This window comes from Lolium rigidum, chromosome 3 (genome assembly GCF_022539505.1).
Source record: "Lolium rigidum isolate FL_2022 chromosome 3, APGP_CSIRO_Lrig_0.1, whole genome shotgun sequence".
NCBI lineage: Eukaryota > Viridiplantae > Streptophyta > Magnoliopsida > Poales > Poaceae > Lolium > Lolium rigidum.
The window spans coordinates 21,085,069-21,103,003 of NC_061510.1; the positions used below are offsets into that span (position 1 = coordinate 21,085,069).

Below are 17,935 nucleotides of genomic sequence, written 5' to 3' on the forward strand. Positions count from 1 at the left end.
TATTGCAACGAAATTTATTGCAATGACCATATTTTGTTGCAATAAAACGTGATATTACCACAAAATTCCAAGTCGCGGTAATAGGCTATATATATTGCCACAGTTTTGCTTTGTCGCGGTAAGTAGAACTTTTGTTGCAACAGAAGCTACATATTGCCACAAACTGCATTAGTGTTGTAATATGGTAGCGATATTGCGACAATTGCGCCGCGTTGCGTGAATTTGTCATTTCATTGCAATAGAGACTACATATTGCAACAAAGAAAATCTTTGTGGTAACATTCAGATATGTATTGCAACAATTCTGACATGTGGTGCTAGTTGCAAATATTTGTTGCAAAAAATGGCTTCCTATTGCAGCAAAATATGTATTGGTTGTAATAGGGAGATTTTTGCCTCGCCAACAATTCCCTTATGCTGCAAAAATGGAGCAACATATTGCAACGATATTCTCTACATTGTCTTGTCGCTCCTATTTTTTTGTTATTTAACTCACGGTTTATAGATGTATTATAGGAAATACTCAAAAATCATGCAGCCCAGGGTTTGAACCATGGACGGCAAGGGAAAATCACAGGTCAACGACCACTTCGCTAGGTTTCAGTTGGTGACAAATTTGTGTCCCGCTTGTATATGAACGGACTCAGCTTCACTGACTTGAAGTTATGTAGTTTCACGGTCACTTGGCTTCAGCATCTACCACTAAATCTAGATCAGAAGAACCACAAACAATGGCGGCATATTCCCCATGATGGCTACAGTTTCACAACACTTGGGCATATCTGAACTTTAAATGCTTCTTATTCAGAAACATTGTGATCTGATAGGCTCAAATTTTTCCAGAATTGATAATGAAACGTATATGATTTACTGGAATATTTTCATTTTTTTAGAAAGTTTGAATTTTAAGCTTAAAATTTCGGGCATAATCTGAACTACTGTATGATGATGTTCATTAATTCTACGTAACCTTATATTTCACATATTTACTGAGCATCACCTAACTCCGGTAATGGAGTGACGAGTACAAGCATGCTTATATCTTGCTCTCAAGGAATCTAAGAACAATTCTCAAGTTTTCTTAGTTCGAGACTATCAGAAATTCCCGTGACAGCTTCCAAACAAAATATAGCGCTTCAGACTTGACTCGGACAATCGAGCCTGCAATAACTGACAAATAAAAGATATCATCAATTCTAGAGCCGGTTTCTACTGGGCTAAATGTTCTCCATACTCCCTCCGGCTCCCTCCGTTCCTTTCTATAAGCAATATACTCCTCGACTCATTACCCCTGGAGCGGTTCTCACTAGAAGTATAGAATCATTGCGTAGGCAGTTTGCTTCTCACAATGTACTGTTGCTACCCGCAGAATAATTTGAAGAAAATTAGCCTTGACTTTGAAACTCGTTGCTGCTACTCAGATGATTTCAACAAATTCAACAAGGAAAGATGGCTATGCAATATGTGTACTACAGCACTCAGTGTAGAAATGTGATAATCTACAAGAATCAGAAAGTCAAGTAATCATCTATAAGAACCGGTATGCAGCAACATCTTAAATATTCCCATCAGTACCATGCAGATGCAGTAACCACCATAAGTAAGAATCAGTATGTACAGCCAGCAGGTTACTCCATGCAACATGAGTAAAATGAACATTGTTTACTCCGACAAACAAGAAAAAGGAACTCTTATTGCTGTTGTAATAAAAAATACAGTTAACAATCTTCGCAAGACAAAGCAATTTCAGTGACTAGTTGTTTTAAAACGAAATTCTATGCCAAACAGTTTGTAAGTTTCGCAAAGATAATTTTACCTGTCGCTCCTCCAGTGCCCTCTCCGTCCTCCTTCCTGTCCCCCTCTACTTCAACTTCTGCATGCTATGGATTGTAAAAACGAATGCAAAAACGAAACCAATGCCGAATCAGCTATAGATTGTAAAAACTAATACAAAAAACAAATGAATACAAGACGATTAACCTGGTTCGGGTACGATCTACTCCTACTCATAGTTCAGCTCATCTGCGTCGAGGGCATCCCAGTTGATGCACCCAGAGTGGCGACCAACCATTGGAGATGCAGACCCGGAGACACAGATGGCAAATGGGGAGGAGGAGATGGCGAGGGAGAAGGGGAGTATTTATAGCTCCAACGTTTTCAATTTGAAAACGAATTTTTTCGGTCATTGGCGCCATGGTGATTCCCTCCGGTGCTGAAAAATTTCAGTGTTTTTGAAGCTTTTGCCTGCATGCATTCCGCGTGGGAGAGATGATAGAGGCGCGCGATGTCCTCGCGTTGAAGTTGCATGGAGTTGAGAGAGGGAATACCATCGGGAAGATTTAAAGAGAGAAAGATTTGTGGGATTTGTTGGGGGACGACAATCAAGGTAGTATCAGATTGGTTTGGAGAGTATCCAGACTTTCCTAAACTTCCACTACTTACACGTCCTTCCCCTAGTGGTAATTGCGTCCGAAACCAATGAAATTAAGAGCAACTCTGTAGACCCCTCAAACTGTAAACTGTAAATGCGTGGATGCATGACGGAAAAAAACGCGATTTGCGGGCCAAAAAACACTCCCGCAGACGAGACACCCTAAAATTAGACAATAAAAAAGCACCTTTGAGAATATTCCACCATTTTTTTTGTACCACCTTATTCACCTTCTTCCTTAAACGCGCGCCGTCAGCCCCTGCACCGCCCACCCCGCCAACTCGACGGCCCGCCCCGCGAGCGGCCGTCCACTGACATGGGTACACCATGTCGGGTACTCAACATTACCATCCCTGGTGCAAACCCCGGAAGGAATAGGCGAAGCCCACGAAGAATACCGCATGGAGCCGAAGCCCAGTGACTATGTAAAATAGGTAGGCTACGCCTATATCGGGTAAACTGATATAAGCAATGTAACCGATCTGAAGGTGGACTCTGATAGCTAGCCCATTATATAAGGGATAGGAGGAGCCACCGAGAGGGGATCTAGATTCACAACCCGCAACACCCCTGTAACCCTAGTTTGATAATACAATCTTGGCGACTTTCGCCCTTGATCTTACTTTTCGTCGGCTACCTAGTTTAGCTGACCGATCTTTGAATTCACCAGCGCTCTCCTTCCTGAAAACCCAAGTCCATCATTATGGGTATTGATAAGGTTGCCCCTTGTCAATTTACGCCGTCTGTGGGAAGCTTTGGGCGCTGGAGGCATGAGTTCGACGACCTCATCTTCAAGATACAACTCGACGAGATTGGGTGATCAGGTGCGTTTTGGCTCGATAAATTTTCGTCCACGCCCTCCCGCCCTTCTCCTGGCTTTTGGTGACTTTAGTCAGCGGGTGGATCCGGCGGCTGGAAGCTTCGACTTACACATCGGACCACAAGGAGCTATCCACCGATCGGAACCGATCTATTCGGTTTTCACGACGGAAGCATCGACACCAACAACTGCAACATCGACATCGTATGTCAACTCCACAAGCGAAAAACGCTCGACTTAGATGACTGATGGTGCTTATCGTTACGCCGACTTCACACTGTTGGGGAACCCCAAGAGGAAGGTGTGATGAGCACAGCAGCAAGTTTCCCTCAGTACGAAACCAAGGTTTAATCGACCAGTAGGAGAAAGGCGTGACTTCTGAAGGTGTTCATCGGCTGACTAGTGGCAGGGCGCACTCACGGCGTCGGCAACAACGTGGAACCTGCACACAACACAACCAAAGTACTTTGCTCCAACTTACAGTGAGGTTGTCAATCTCACCGGTTTGCTGAACACAAAGGATTAGACGTATCGAATGGAAGGAGGCGGGCATGGCAATGTAGATGCCTCCGGCGATGATTTCCCCTCCGGCAGGGTGCCGGGAAGAGCTTCAGAACCCCCCAAGATGGGTTCTGCGATGGCGGCCGCGACAGAACTTTTCGTGGATGGAGGCTCGGGTATCTAGTGTTTTCCCGAGAAGATGCATAAATAGGCGGATGAATTAGGTCGGTGGGGCGCCTGGTGGGCCCAGACCACCCCTAGGGCAGGTCTGGCCGCCCTGCTGTGCATCTTCGATCCCTTCGGACTTCTTCTTCGTTTCGATAAAATATTGACTTCGGCTTTTGTTTTGTCCAATTTCGAGAATATTTCCTATACAACTTTTCTGAAATACAAAAACAACAGAAACATGGAACTGGCACTGTGACATCTTGTTAAAAGGTTAGTGCCGGAAATCATGTAAAAGTGCAACGAAGTGTAAGCAAGACATATATAAATTGGTGTAAAACAAGCCTGGAGCATCAAAAATTATACATACGTTTGAGACGTATCAATGACACAAAGCAACATCGGCTCCGCTGCAAGCCTAGGAGATCTCGCCGATCCATTCGATGGTGTCTTTTTTGGCTCCAACAGAGACACATCATCTACTCGGGTGCTCCAGCACAATAACTATACATATTTCATCTTGGTTCCAAATATAGATTTTCCAATTTATTATATTATAAATTCTTCCCCCCAATAATATTAATTTTTCCCACCAAACATTGTTGCCAGTAGTGTACTTTGCGCCAATAATTTTTTAATCTTCCCGCTAACCACCCTTAATTACTTTCCCTATAATTTTGTTTATTTTTTCCCACCAAAAATATTTAGCTTCTATATAAACCTTACCGCTAATCGCCCTCATAACTAATCCCGGTTGGCGCTCCAAACTAAATCACGGCGTTATACCAGAAGATTGGATCTCATCTCGTTGCTGGTTCCTCCGTGCTCATGACGGTGTCAAGGATGCGAACCACACCGGAGTCAACGGCACGGCCAGGGGCACGACGAATGACTCAGGTTATTTCTTCTACCAATCTCCTCCACATAGATTGTCTGTAGCGCAGCGCCCCCTTTTGTTCCTCGAAGTGCTCCGTACATCGCCTACGGCCGCCTTGCAGCACTCCTCTATCTCGCCCCCGGGCATGCTCCTCCTTGATTTGCTATCACCAAGTTGCGAGTATGAATCCCTGGCTCGAGCCTCGCCTGATTTCCCGGATGGCTCTTCACATCCCGAAGTCAATAGGGCGCCAGGGGTGCTGCTCCTAGATCTGTTGTGATTCCTCTAGCCGGTAATGTGTCTAATTGATCGTAGTAGTGTTCCACGTTTTGGCTTCCCATGGTTGTCTCATATAGTAATTGTTATACATTCCCGAATCTCATTGTAGTAATTAATAAAATGCAGTGACCAAGATCAGTTTGACAGCGAGCTTCCCCTGTTTCCCAATGTTAGTTCTTCCTCTGATATGCTGTTCAATGTGTTCTGGCGTGTGTGCCGTCGGCCAAGATGTTTCGCGCCTCAGCTGTCCAAGGATGGGCTGTTCTGTCGCTTAGTCTGGTACTGGCCTCATTAATCTTATCTCGAGTCCCCATGGTTTCCCTTATTATGGATTTCTCATTTCTTCATCGTAAATTGGAACGCGAGGGGCCTAAGACTAGTCACAATGGAAAGTATCATAGACTAGTATCATTCATATGATACTAGTTTATGATACAACACCTACAATGCATAGTATCATGAATTAGTATCATAGTTGTATCATATTTAATGTTTTGTAGAATCTCAATGCAAATATGTGTACATGATGTGTTTGCCACTATAATTTTTAGTTTTACGTGCTATGATACCGTATCTACTTATGATACTACTTTCACCTCTCTCCTTATTAATTGATGTGCCACATCAGATTTTTTCCTACATGGCATGCATGATACTACCTATGATACTCCCATTGTGGCTAGTCTAAACAATCTTGCCAAGCGGAGGGCTGTCCATTTTTTTCTTGATGGCCTGCATTGCAATTTTATTTGCTTCGAAGAGGTTAAATTAGCACAGATTGGCAGACCGATTATAGCCTAAGCCCTAGGACCAAGATTCAGTGATAATTTCATCTTCAAACCTGCTGTGGGAACTCGAGGGGGAATTTCATCGCCTGCTCCTCTGAATCTGCCATTGCCCATGAACCTCTGGCTGACACTCCTTGTTTGATCTCTGGGCATGTTACTGACAAGTCTAATAGCTTCTGCTGGACAATTTTTGGGGTTTATGGAATAATTAACTGCTATGTGCGTGCCATATACGAAATTCTAGTATTTTTTTAGATGCTAGGATCTTGCTTTTTTGTACACAGTTGCTAATATTTTCATCATTGTAGAATCCTAAACAAGAGCAACAAAATAACTCCATTATAACCTGATGAAATTGTAGTGACAACTGAAATTGGGCTTTCTCTGAGGCCTTCACTTTCCTTGGAAGTCACATTTGAATTTTTTTTATTTTAGAGTAAGAGTAAGACACAGTAAGCAAGTTCAAGTGCCATATCATGTTTAATTTTTTTTTCATTAAGGTCTATACTGATGTTCAAATTTAGTTAACCCTAATGCATACAATAGCAATTTTCACCAAGGATCATAATGTTGGAAAGAAGATTTATTGGATTTACCATATTACCTTGACTTGTCTAACTAAATCCCATCACGCTATATTCCTACTGAATCCCAACGCATAGATTAGCACAACCTCTTAATGTTCGTCTTAGCTATGGATGCAAGTCAGCTCGTATTTGGACTTCTCAGTTCTCATCGAACTGATGTGTATTATTTCTTCAAACTGTGCATTCTCAGTTCCTTGTTCTTTTTTTTTTGTTCCGTTTCTTTGAAAGAGAGATTGCTTTTTCTGCTTTTTCACTGTACTCACACTTCTAGCAAATGTAGTACTAAAATTTGATGATGGATAAGCAGATGAAATTTAGGGGAATTCGTTTTCATAATGCTTCCCGCTGGTACACTTGATGATATGGTGCAAAGTAATCCCTTCCATTCTACTAAGATACGATTGCTTTCCATCTGTAGGTAAACTTATTTTATTTTATACTTGCTTTATACATTGCGTGTCTTCTGCAATTGACTCAATTTCTGATATTACCTACACAAGGGCACAATGGTGAATTCTACCAGGATGTTGTTGGTACACAACATCCTTACTTCTTAATCATGTATCTGAATGGTGCACAACTTCAATGCTTTGTTAATTCTGAATAACATTTTTTTTATTTCTTGATTGCAGGATCCAAACAACTAGCTGGACTGGACACTAGATGACAGACATAGTTTAGTCTTGGCACTAAATTAGGATGCTAAATTATATATAAGTTTTATTTGATAGATATTTTCTATGACAATTATGATTTTTATGAATCAATATGTATATTATACACATGGTTTTGAATTTTGTAATTGAATGCATGGGTTTTTTACGGTTGCAATATGCTATTACCACAAAAAAATAGTGTTGTGTTAAAACTCGGCCGTCACACCTACATGTTTTGTTGCACTAGGATGTTGCGACGAAGCATTTTATAATGTCACAATAACTTGTTACTATAATTTTTCTGCACGTTGTGATAACTGTTTACCGCCACAAAACTAAGTTTTGTTGAAATAGAGTATCGCCATGAATGTTTACATTGTCGCAGTAGAACTATAATATCGCCACAGAAGTTTACACTGTAGCAGTAGCTTCTCGCTACAAACATTTTATTTGTCGCGATAACTATTTTGCGCCACGAGACTAAGTTTCATTGAAATAGAGTATTGCCATGAAAATTTGCATTGTCGCAATAGCTTCTGGGCTACAAACATTTTCGATGTTGCGATAACTATTTACCGCCACCAAAAGGAGTATGTTGCAATTTCATGTTACCACGATGAGAATGTTTGCTGCTATAAGTTAATGCCACAATGGTAGCGGTTCGTGGCAAAACGTCTAACGCTGCGAAAACAAAAGTCGTTGCCATAGGGTTATTTCCACGATTGGCTATTGCCACGGAGGAGCATGCGCCACGAAATGCGAATCGTTGGAAAAGGTTATTGCCACAAATGTTTGTCGCCACGAACTATCAATCGCCACAATCCATTTGCATGTCGCATTAAGCTATCACCATAAACAAAATTGTGGCATCAAGTGAGTGCTGCCACGGGGAAACTGTGGTAGTTGCCCGAATTTTTGTTGCAATAGCGCATTTTATTGCCACGATTGTGTTTTCGTTGCGATAACCTATTACCATGCGTACAGTCGCAACGCTTGCCAACGAAAGTCATTTTGTAGCAATAGATACATATTGCCACAAATCGGCATATATTGCGACAATTTTTTTTTTGTTGCAATAGACCCGAATCCTTGTAGTGAGGGAGGTGACGGGTGAGGGGATGCCATGTCGATGGGTAGGGGACAGGAGAGGGGGTGCATGTGAGAGAGGGGGGCATCAGGGTGTGGAGGAGTGGTGGTTTGGCTGCATCTGATTGAAATCATGTACAAGAGTGGCATGCACCATCACATGCCCCGGGCACCTCTCCCCCTCTATTTTCTACTTGTTGATTGTGGCATAGGATGCCATGCACATTAGTACACGGTAAGTTGAGGGAGTTGGACAAAAAGGAAATGGCCAAACGATTTGTATGTGACCAAAGAGAGGAATGCAGGTGAGAGAGAGGTCGTGTGAAGGAGTGATGGTGGTAAAAATAGAAAAGGGGTGAGAGGGTGATGTTGCATGGATGGGTGGCATTGCATGGCCGGCCAATTTTTAATTAGCAAGCCAAAAAGGGCTCACCAAGTGTGCATAGGTGAGGAGTGTGAGGGAAAATGAGAGGAAAGATATTTTTGGGAAGAATTAAGAGGAAGAAGAAAGATTGGTTAAGGCATGGTCTATGTGACCATTTTTCAACCTATGCCAATTTTCAGATTTTTGGCAAGACCACTCACAAGTGATGAAGGTTAAGTCAAGGATGAAAATGGGATGAGTTCATTAGCACATGGCTAGAGAAATTTTATAATCAAATTTGGTTGAAAATTGAGAGAGAAAAGTCACCCACAAAAGTGACTAGAAGTTGATCTTGGAAGATCCATCTAAGCATTAGAGGCTTAAGTCCTAGGGTTTAGTGAGAAAGGGAAATGTTATCACTCAAGTAAATAGAGAGAGGTGAAATGCTCCAAGGGTTGGTGTCATGGTTAATTTAATTCAAACCAAAAATAAAGAGGTTCACATGTAGAAAGGGTTTTAGGGTTTTTATTGATTGACACACAATGGGAAATTTCTCAAGCAACACACACACACATTCTACAATCAAATGCAAGATCAACTATATGCATGCAAATTTTAAAGATAGATAAAGTTTTTGTTGGCCCAAAAATTTGTATTCCAAGATTTTAATCAATGCACAAAAGTTGGGTTGTTACAAACCTTCCCCCCTTAAAATGAATCTCGTCCTCGAGATTCGGTGGCTAAGAACTGAAGAGTGCAGGAAAGTCCTTCCGAAGTTGATCCTCTCGTTCCCAAGTGGCTTCCTCCTCGGAATGGTTAGTCCATTGAACCTTACAGAATTTGATCTTCCTTCTTCGGGTGAGACGGATAGCTTCTTCCAGGATCCGAAGGGGTACCTCACGGTAGGTTAAGTCGGTGTTGAGGTCGAGGGTGCGATAATCGATGTTCTTGAAAGTCTCAGGCTTGTCAGGTACTTGGAGGCATCGTCGAAGGAGAGAGATATGGAACACATCGTGGAATTCCGCCAGTTCAGCAGGCAGTTCCAGTTGGTAAGATACTTCACCTCGATGAGCGAGAACCTTGAAGGGCCCAATATATCTGGGGGCAACCCTTTGACGTGAAATCTCTGCATTTCCTTGAGAGGAGTGACGCGGAGATAGGCATGATCTCCAACCTTGAAGGTCAGTTCCCGACGCTTGGAATCAGCATAACTCTTCTGGCGGGATTGAGCGGCCTTGAGGCGATCACGGATCAGTTGAACTTGTTCTTCAGCTTCGTGAAGATGGTCATGTCCAAACACTTGACTATCTCCGGTCTCGGACCAGTTGAGAGGGGTTCGGCAACGACGACCATATAAGGCTTCAAAGGGGGCCATCTGAAGACTAGCTTGGTAGCTATTGTTGTAAGAGAATTCCGCGAAGGGTAGACAATCTTCCCATTTTGCTCCATAGGCGAGGACACAAGCACGAAGCATATCTTCAAGAATCTGATTTACTCTTTAGGTCTGGCCAGCGGTCTGCGGGTGATAAGCAGTGCTGAAGGCGAGCTTGGTACCGAGAGCTTCATGCAGGCTCTTCCAGAATCTCGAGGTGAATTGGGTACCACGATCTGATACGATCCGCTTAGGAACGCCGTGGAGACACAATCCGGGACACATACAAGTCAGCTAGCTTGGTACCATAATAGGTGGTCTTCACGGGGATGAAATGAGCAACTTTGGTAAGTCGGTCAACGATGACCCAGATGGAGTCATGACCACGCTGGGATTTAGGGAGTCCGGTGATGAAGTCCATCCCAACTTCTTCCCATTTCCACTCGGGAACTTGGAGGGGTTGGAGTAGTCCAGCTGGTCGCTGGTGTTCAGCCTTCACTTTCTGGCACACGTTGCAACGAGCGATGAAAAAGGCGATCTCGCACTTCATACCGTGCCACCAGAATTGCTTCTTGAGGTCTTGATACATCTTCGTTCCTCCGAGGTGGATTGAGTAGGGGGTGTCGTGGGCTTCCTTCATTATAAGTTGTTTCAGGTCTTCAACATTGGGTACACACAGGCGTCCCTTGTACTACAAAACTCCTTCAGCATCAATCGTGAATCCAGGAACTTCCTCCCTATCCATTCTACGCTTGATTCCTTCAATACTCTCATGACCCACTTGAGCTTTCTTAATCTGGTCGAATAATGTAGGCTTCAATTCAAGGTTTGCCAGGAAACCATGGCTGACCAACTCGAGGCCGAACTCCTCAAGTTCTTCATATAGCTTGGGTTGAGCAACCTTGATGAGAGCGTTCAACGAATAGGGCTCTCGACTAAGGGCATCAGCTACGACATTGGCTTTACCAGGGTGATAATGAATGCCGAGGTCGTAATCCTTGATGAGATCCATCCATCTGCTCTGCCTCATGTTCAGCTCCCGCTGAGTGAAGATATACTTCAGGCTCTTGTGATCAGTGTAGATCTCGCAACGATTTCCAACTAAATAATGACGCCAGGTCTTCAGGGCGTGAACCACCGCAGCAAGCTCTAAGTCATGCGTGGGGTAATTCATCTCGTGTGGTCGAAGTTGTCTTGACAAATAGGCTATCACCTTGCCTTCTTGCATCAGCACACTTCCCAGACCAAGTTTTGATGCATCGCAATACACATCAAAATCCTTGGTGATATCGGGCATGGTCAAGACGGGGGCTGTGACTAATCTCTTCTTGAGTCCTGAAAACTGGCCTCACATTTGTCGGTCCATTCGAACTTCTCATCCTTATTCAACAGCTGCGTTAAGGGTCTCGCAATGATGGAGAATCCCTCAACGAACTTACGATAATAACCCGCCAATCCTAAAAAGGCGCGGACTTCGGTCTGGTTTGTTGGGGTTTTCTTCTCCATGATGGACTGAATTTTGGACGGGTCGACTGACACTCCACCGGCAGAAATGACATGACCAAGGAATCCTACTTCTTTCAGCCAAAATTCACATTTACTAAACTTGGCGTAGAGCTGATGGTCTCGGAGAGTTCCCAAAACAATCTGCAGATGTTCAGCATGATCTTCTTCATTCTTGGAGTAGACCAGAATATCATCGATGAAAACCACGACGAACTTGTCGAGGTACTTCATGAACACCTTCTTCATGAGATTCATGAAATAGGCAGGGGCATTGGTTAGTCCGAAGGACATCACGGTATATTCAAAAAGTCCATACCGTGTGGTGAAGGCAGTCTTGGGAATGTCCGACTCTCGAACCTTGAGTTGGTGATAACCAGTTCGGAGATCTATCTTAGAGAAAACTCGGGCGCCATTCATCTGGTCGAACAAATCTTCAATCTTCGGGAGGGGGTACTTGTTCTTGATGGTGACATCATTCAGTTTCCGGTAATCCACGCACAGGCGGATAGTACCGTCCCGCTTATCCACAAAGATAAAGGGAGATCCCCAGGGTGATGCGCTCGGGCGAATCAACCCTTTCCTCAACATGTCATCCAACTGCTTCTTCAACTCAACTAATTCTTGGGGGTTCATCTGGTAAGGTCGCTGAGCGATGGGGCAGTTCCGGGGACTAGCTCGATGATAAACTCGATATCCCGATCAGGGGGCATACCGGGTAATTCATCTGGGGAAAACCTCAGGATACTCACAAGCTATGGGTACTTCATGCAGGGCTGGACTGGCGACGCTCTTCTTGCATAAGGCCTTCGAGGATGGCATGGTCGCCACATGCTCAACTACTTCACCATCTTCAAGAGTCAGGGTTATGGCTCGGCGGACAAAATCTATGTGGCCCTTATACTTCACCATCCAATCCATACCTAGAATAACTTCCAGACCTTGCTCACCCAACACTATCAGGTTGCGCGTGGAAACGCTTCCCCTGAATATCTATAGGAACATCCTTGCAGGGTAGATCTGTTTTGGTGGAGGCTCCCGGAATTTCGACTAACATAGGCCGTTGCATGATCGTAGGTCTCAAACCACTCTTTCTAGCGAACGGCTTAGTGACAAACGAGTGCGATGCTCCGGGATCAAACAAGACAGTGGAGGGTACTGAGTTGACAGGGAACGTATCCAGAACAATATCCGGAGCTTCCTGGGCTTTTTCAGCATTGACATGGTTCAGGTGACCTCTGAATGGTCCCGCTGACTTCTTCTGGTTCTGGTTCCTTCCGGCAGTAGTGCGAGCTTGTCCCTGATTTGGATTGGGCGTATTGGGGCGCTGCTCAGTGGTCGCCTTGTTAGGGCACGTCTTGGAGAAATGCCTGGTCTGCCCGCAGGTGAAACATCCATTGGTGGGGATGCGGACAGTGTTGTTCTGGTGGTTGTAATTGGGATTGTAGTTGCTTCCTCCAGAACGCTGAGGGTTGTAGTTGCGATTGGGATTGTTGGGGCGAGGTGCAGGGGGTGGTGCCCTCTGCTGTTGGGGCGCCGGCTTGGGTGGAGGGAAACTGCGGGGTCGCTGAGTGTTGGAGCTGCCTTGCTGCAGCATCGCCTTGCGCTTGCGGTTCTCAAACGCATTCTTGCGCTTGCTCTCAACCATGATAGAGGCATCTACCAGCGATTCAAGGTCTGGGTAAGGAACAGCCACCAAGATACTCTGCATCTCGTCATGCAGACCATTCAGAAAATGGTCCTTCTTCTTCTCTTCAGTGTCGGTGTGTTCTGGAGCATACCTGGATAGAGTGGTGAACTTGTCCATGTATTCCACCACAAATATGCTTCCTTGCCTCAGATTCATGAACTTGTCCTTCGTGAGCTTGATCAGTCCAGAGGGGATATGCGTCTTGCGGAACTTGGCCTTGAATTCTTTCCAGTTGATGACGTGTCCTTCAGCTTGAATAGCCTTGACATTCTCCCACCAGGCACGTGCAGGTCCAGAAAGGAAATGAGTGGCGAATCATCGGCGTCGAGGGGTTCAGTGCACTTGGAGAAGACATGGGGTTGGTGCTCTGAAAATCCTTCAGCTTAGAGCGGTGGTCTCCATCCCCATTCCCGCCATTATTGTTGTTGGCGTTGCCGGTAGCAAGCTGAGCGAGGTGCTCAAGGGTAGCAAGGTTAGTTTGGCGCTCCGCACGGGCTGCCTCACGGTCTTCCATCATAAGGCGCAGAAGTTGCGCCATGGTTGGGTCCGGAGGTGGAGGGGGGTTTTGGTCTGACCCACTGGCGTTTCCTCTACGGGTATTAACCATCCTGAAGAAGGATGGATTCATATATTAATGTGGAAACAAAGAGATGGGCAGCCACTTAAAAGGGGAGGGCTTGTTAAAAATGCATGATTTTGAAAACGAAAACACGCAAAAGCAAAGTAGGTAAACGATAGCATAACATAGCAGGGGTGCCAAAGGCAGAAAATAGCATCACACAACAATCATATCCAAACAATCAAGCTCACACTTCGGAAACTACAACAACTACATGAATCGCGCATAGGACTAGTTTCAAGGGACACCTAATATTTGGGGGTATCCTATTCGGATCAACTGAGCTTGTCCTGTCTTCAATACCTCGAGTCCGATGAGTCTGAGTTGGGGAACCTCGTCAAATATATATGTTTGGAAGAGGATGAGACAGTATAATAAGAACCTTCAAATTCGCTAGAATCAGAGAGGTGAGATTTAGAAGCTTTTGAAAAGGTAAGAAATATAGCAGCCAAACTTCTAATATGTAGGAAAATAATTTTAGTAAATAATTTTACCAAAGTAGTATTTTCCTAACTAACGCCCATGCGAACTAAGGTCTCCTACAGTCAGGATGGCTCTGATACCAGCTCTGTGGTGCACCGGACTTACCAGTCCAGAACTCCCTGTTATGCATACAATTTCACGATCCCAAGATCATTCCATCGTGAATACATAACCGAACTGATATCAGATTACATCATCCATTACAATACCGAATTACAGATATTACGGAAGTCTTACATAGGCCATCCAGGCCGTAGTTCAACAAACAGCAGTGGAATTTATTTGACTCCAAACCGCGGTGGAACCCAAGTCGGGCCTTTATCCTACAGGCGGCTGACTGGGAGAGCGTCCTAGTTCGCGTCTTCGGCGTCGTACTCTTCTTCTTCGTGGTACTCCTATTCCAAGTCTGACCAAGTAAATAACGAGGACAACAATGCCAATGAGTACGTTTGAATGTACTCTTCATAACATGCTTTACAAACACATGGAAATGCATTTTGGCTCATACCGAACGTGTCATCTGTAGTTTATTGTACCGCAGTATAATAAAATATTACAAAACTATTTTTACAGTCCTTTCCCACATGAGCGCGCGATTAATGGGAAGTACCACGTCCAGATCCTTAGTCGACACTAGAGAAAAGGATCCACATGGCAGCTTGGCCAGGGACAGGTTAGTTTTTTTTTTTTTGTTGAGAAAAGTGACAATTTAGCGAGAGGCCCAGTCCCCTAGCTCTGCAACGGCCCATATAGACATGAGCAGGCCTCTGAAATGAAATAAGAAACAATATGAGGGGGTTGTGTGAAGTTGCTGAGGAAGAAGAACACTGCCACTCGACGGCTCACGCCCGGCCGCGCAGCCGCCGGTCGCCATTGACGGCTCGCCGGTTAGCTGGGTGCACCGCCAATCGCATACCGCCCTCGCCATGGCCGCAGCGTCGCATGCTAGCTGCAGCTCAACTGCCGTAGGCCGAGTACTCTAACTCCGATTTATTTTGTTATTAAATTATTACCAGCTTCTGGTTGATTTTTCTCGGATTGCATGTTTTAGGTGTTTAAGGGGGCAGCCTACTAGCAGCTCAACGACCATCTACCAAAGATATGATTCCTACTCCGCTCAACAGTTTACTTTTGCTTTTGGTTCAGAGATCAAGTTTTAGGAATGCTGGTTGGTTTTTCTCAAATTGACATTTAGAGTTTCAATTATGGATGGCTGATCCTTTTACCTAGTGTAGTTCATCACATTTTGCTAAGTTAAAACTATTTTGCTCATCTGTTGACTGCAGGGTGATGATGGTAGTCCAAATGTGTTGGCTCCAAAATGGTAGTCATACAATCTGATAGGTGTGTTTAACCGTTCATAATCAAATTTCAGTTAATTCTATTTTGTATACTTGTGAATGTACAGCTAACTTTCAACTCATTGTGCTGCCATACCAACTGTTCGCCTTGACAATTACGAAATGAGTCTTTATCTCCACAAATAGGTCATTGATTCAGAACTTCCATTGACGCCAGCCATTTTGTTTACAGTTTTTTTTTTTTTGACTTGGAACACTGACATTCCATTAAACTTGAACGGCAAGATCGCCGTACAGGGCCCTGCTTACAACATCAGGGACGTGCTCATACCACACTTGGTGGTCATGTCGCACTCCAGCCAAACCTAAAGTAGCTAGACAGTGAGCTGGTTTGTTTATAGTGCGAGGCACATAGCTTACAACATAATCAATGAAGGAGGTTTCCAGGGTAAACTTGATTTCAGAGATAAGGGCGCCCAGTCTTGAAAGATCATGTGAGGAAGAGGAGAGGGCCTGTTTGAGGATCAGGCAGTCAGTTGCGAACTTTGCCCTCCCGATGCCCAGATTGCTCGCCATTTTTGCACCCTGGAGAAGGCCGAAAGCTTCAGTGTGGAGGGGGTCGATCGCACGAGGGACAGCTCCCGCCATGGCAAAAACCAAGTCACCATCGCTGTCCCTGCCCACAGCTCCCCAGCCTCCCTTGCTCGACGCAGCTTGGAACGCCCCATCAGAGTTGATTTGGACCCAGTTGGCAGCGGGCGCTTCCCAGACCGCAATGCCCTTCGTCGACGAAGTCGTCTTCTTGCTCAGGTGCAAGTGCCACTCCAGGCAGTGCGCACGGACAGCGAATAACAGCTCGCTAAGACTGAGTCTCCTCTCGCCACGGTTGGCTTTGTTCCTCTCCGTCCACCAACTCCAGATGAAGGCGATGGAGAGCATTTTCTTTTCAGAAGGCAGCTTCAAGATTGATTCCAGTAGCTGCATCCCCGAACTGCAGGACAGCAGTTTCTGCTGGACATCCTCCAGAGATAGCACACGCCAAGCTTTCCTGACTTCAGAGCATCTGACAAACAAATGGCCACCATTTTCAAAAAAATTGTTGCAGATGGCACATCTAGTGTCCAGGTCAATATGTCTTCTCTCAATATTCATACGCATAGGTAGGCTATCATGTCCAACTCTCCACAGGAAGTGGTGAACCTTGGGCGGGCACTCGAGCTTCCAGATGTTATTCCACACATTTTGCTCCCAGATGCTGCCCCTCACGCCATCAGCAGGACCAGCTTGTTGGTCAGAGTCAGCCGCGAGGGCAGCGACCTTGTACGCCGATTTGACGGAGAACACCCCTCGGCTGTCATAGTGCCAGGCCACCTGATCACTCCATTGGCCAAAGATAGGAATTCTAAGAATTTTCTCGGCATCATTCGGGTTGAAAATAGACCTCACCAGCTGGCTGTTCCAAGCATTATCGATGGTATTGATGAGCTGTGCAACCCACTTGATCTGGTTGTGCCCAACGATCGTGCTTGGGCCACGGGTAGAGCTGTCCGGGATCCAGGGATCCTCCCAAATGCGGATGTTGTTGCCGTCACCCACTCTCCAGATGATGCCCAACTTTAGGACCTGAATCCCTTTGAGAATGCTTCTCCACACATAGCTCATCCCAGGCATAGGGCCAGCGCTCAGGACATCACCGTCAGCGAAGTACAGAGCTTTTAAGACTCTGGCACAGAGAGAATTGGGTGCCTGGAGGAGCCTCCATCCCTGTCTAGCAAGCATGGCAAGGTTGAACTCATAAATGTCCCTAAATCCCAAACCACCATCCTCCTTAGGTTTCATCATTTTCTTCCAGCTGACCCAATGCGCCTTATTTTCATTGTCCTGTTGTGACCACCAGTACCTACAAATCATCTGTGCAATGTCATCACAAAGGCCTTTCGTAAGGTCAAAACAGGCCATGGCATAAGTCGGAATGGCTTGTGCTATCGCCTTAATGAGGATCTCCCTAGCCGCTTTGGACAGGAACCGCTCTTTCCATCCCACAATTCTCTTCCATATCTTTTCCTTTATGTAAGCAAAAGCTTTAGCTCGATCGAGGCCAATATAGGTTGGGAGGCCCAGATATTTGCCGCCCTGCACCTCAGCACGGAGGCCAAACACAGTCAAAACGGAGTCTTTAAGGTGTCTAGAGCAGTTCTTGCTGAACAGGATAGAGGATTTATCTCTGTTAATAACTTGACCTGAGGCCGCCTCATAAGCATGCAGAATTGCATTGACAGCCACAGCACTTTCGGTGGACGCTTCTAGCAGTAGCAGGGAGTCGTCGGCGAAGAGCAAGTGGTTAACACTAGGCGCAGACGGGGCAAGCTTGATACCAGTGATTTGTCCTTCGGCTTCGGCAGCGTGGAGAAGA

General features: G+C 45.1%; 1 long non-coding RNA gene across 1 annotated transcript; it reads left to right on the forward strand.

Annotated features, from left to right (window-relative positions):
- The first annotated feature begins 4,881 nt into the window (after positions 1–4,881).
- Positions 4,882–7,270, forward strand: LOC124695030. Its single transcript, XR_007000519.1, has 3 exons — positions 4,882–5,086; positions 5,200–5,352; positions 7,081–7,270. It is a non-coding gene; the product is annotated as an uncharacterized LOC124695030 (long non-coding RNA).
- Positions 7,271–17,935: the final 10,665 nt, after the last annotated feature.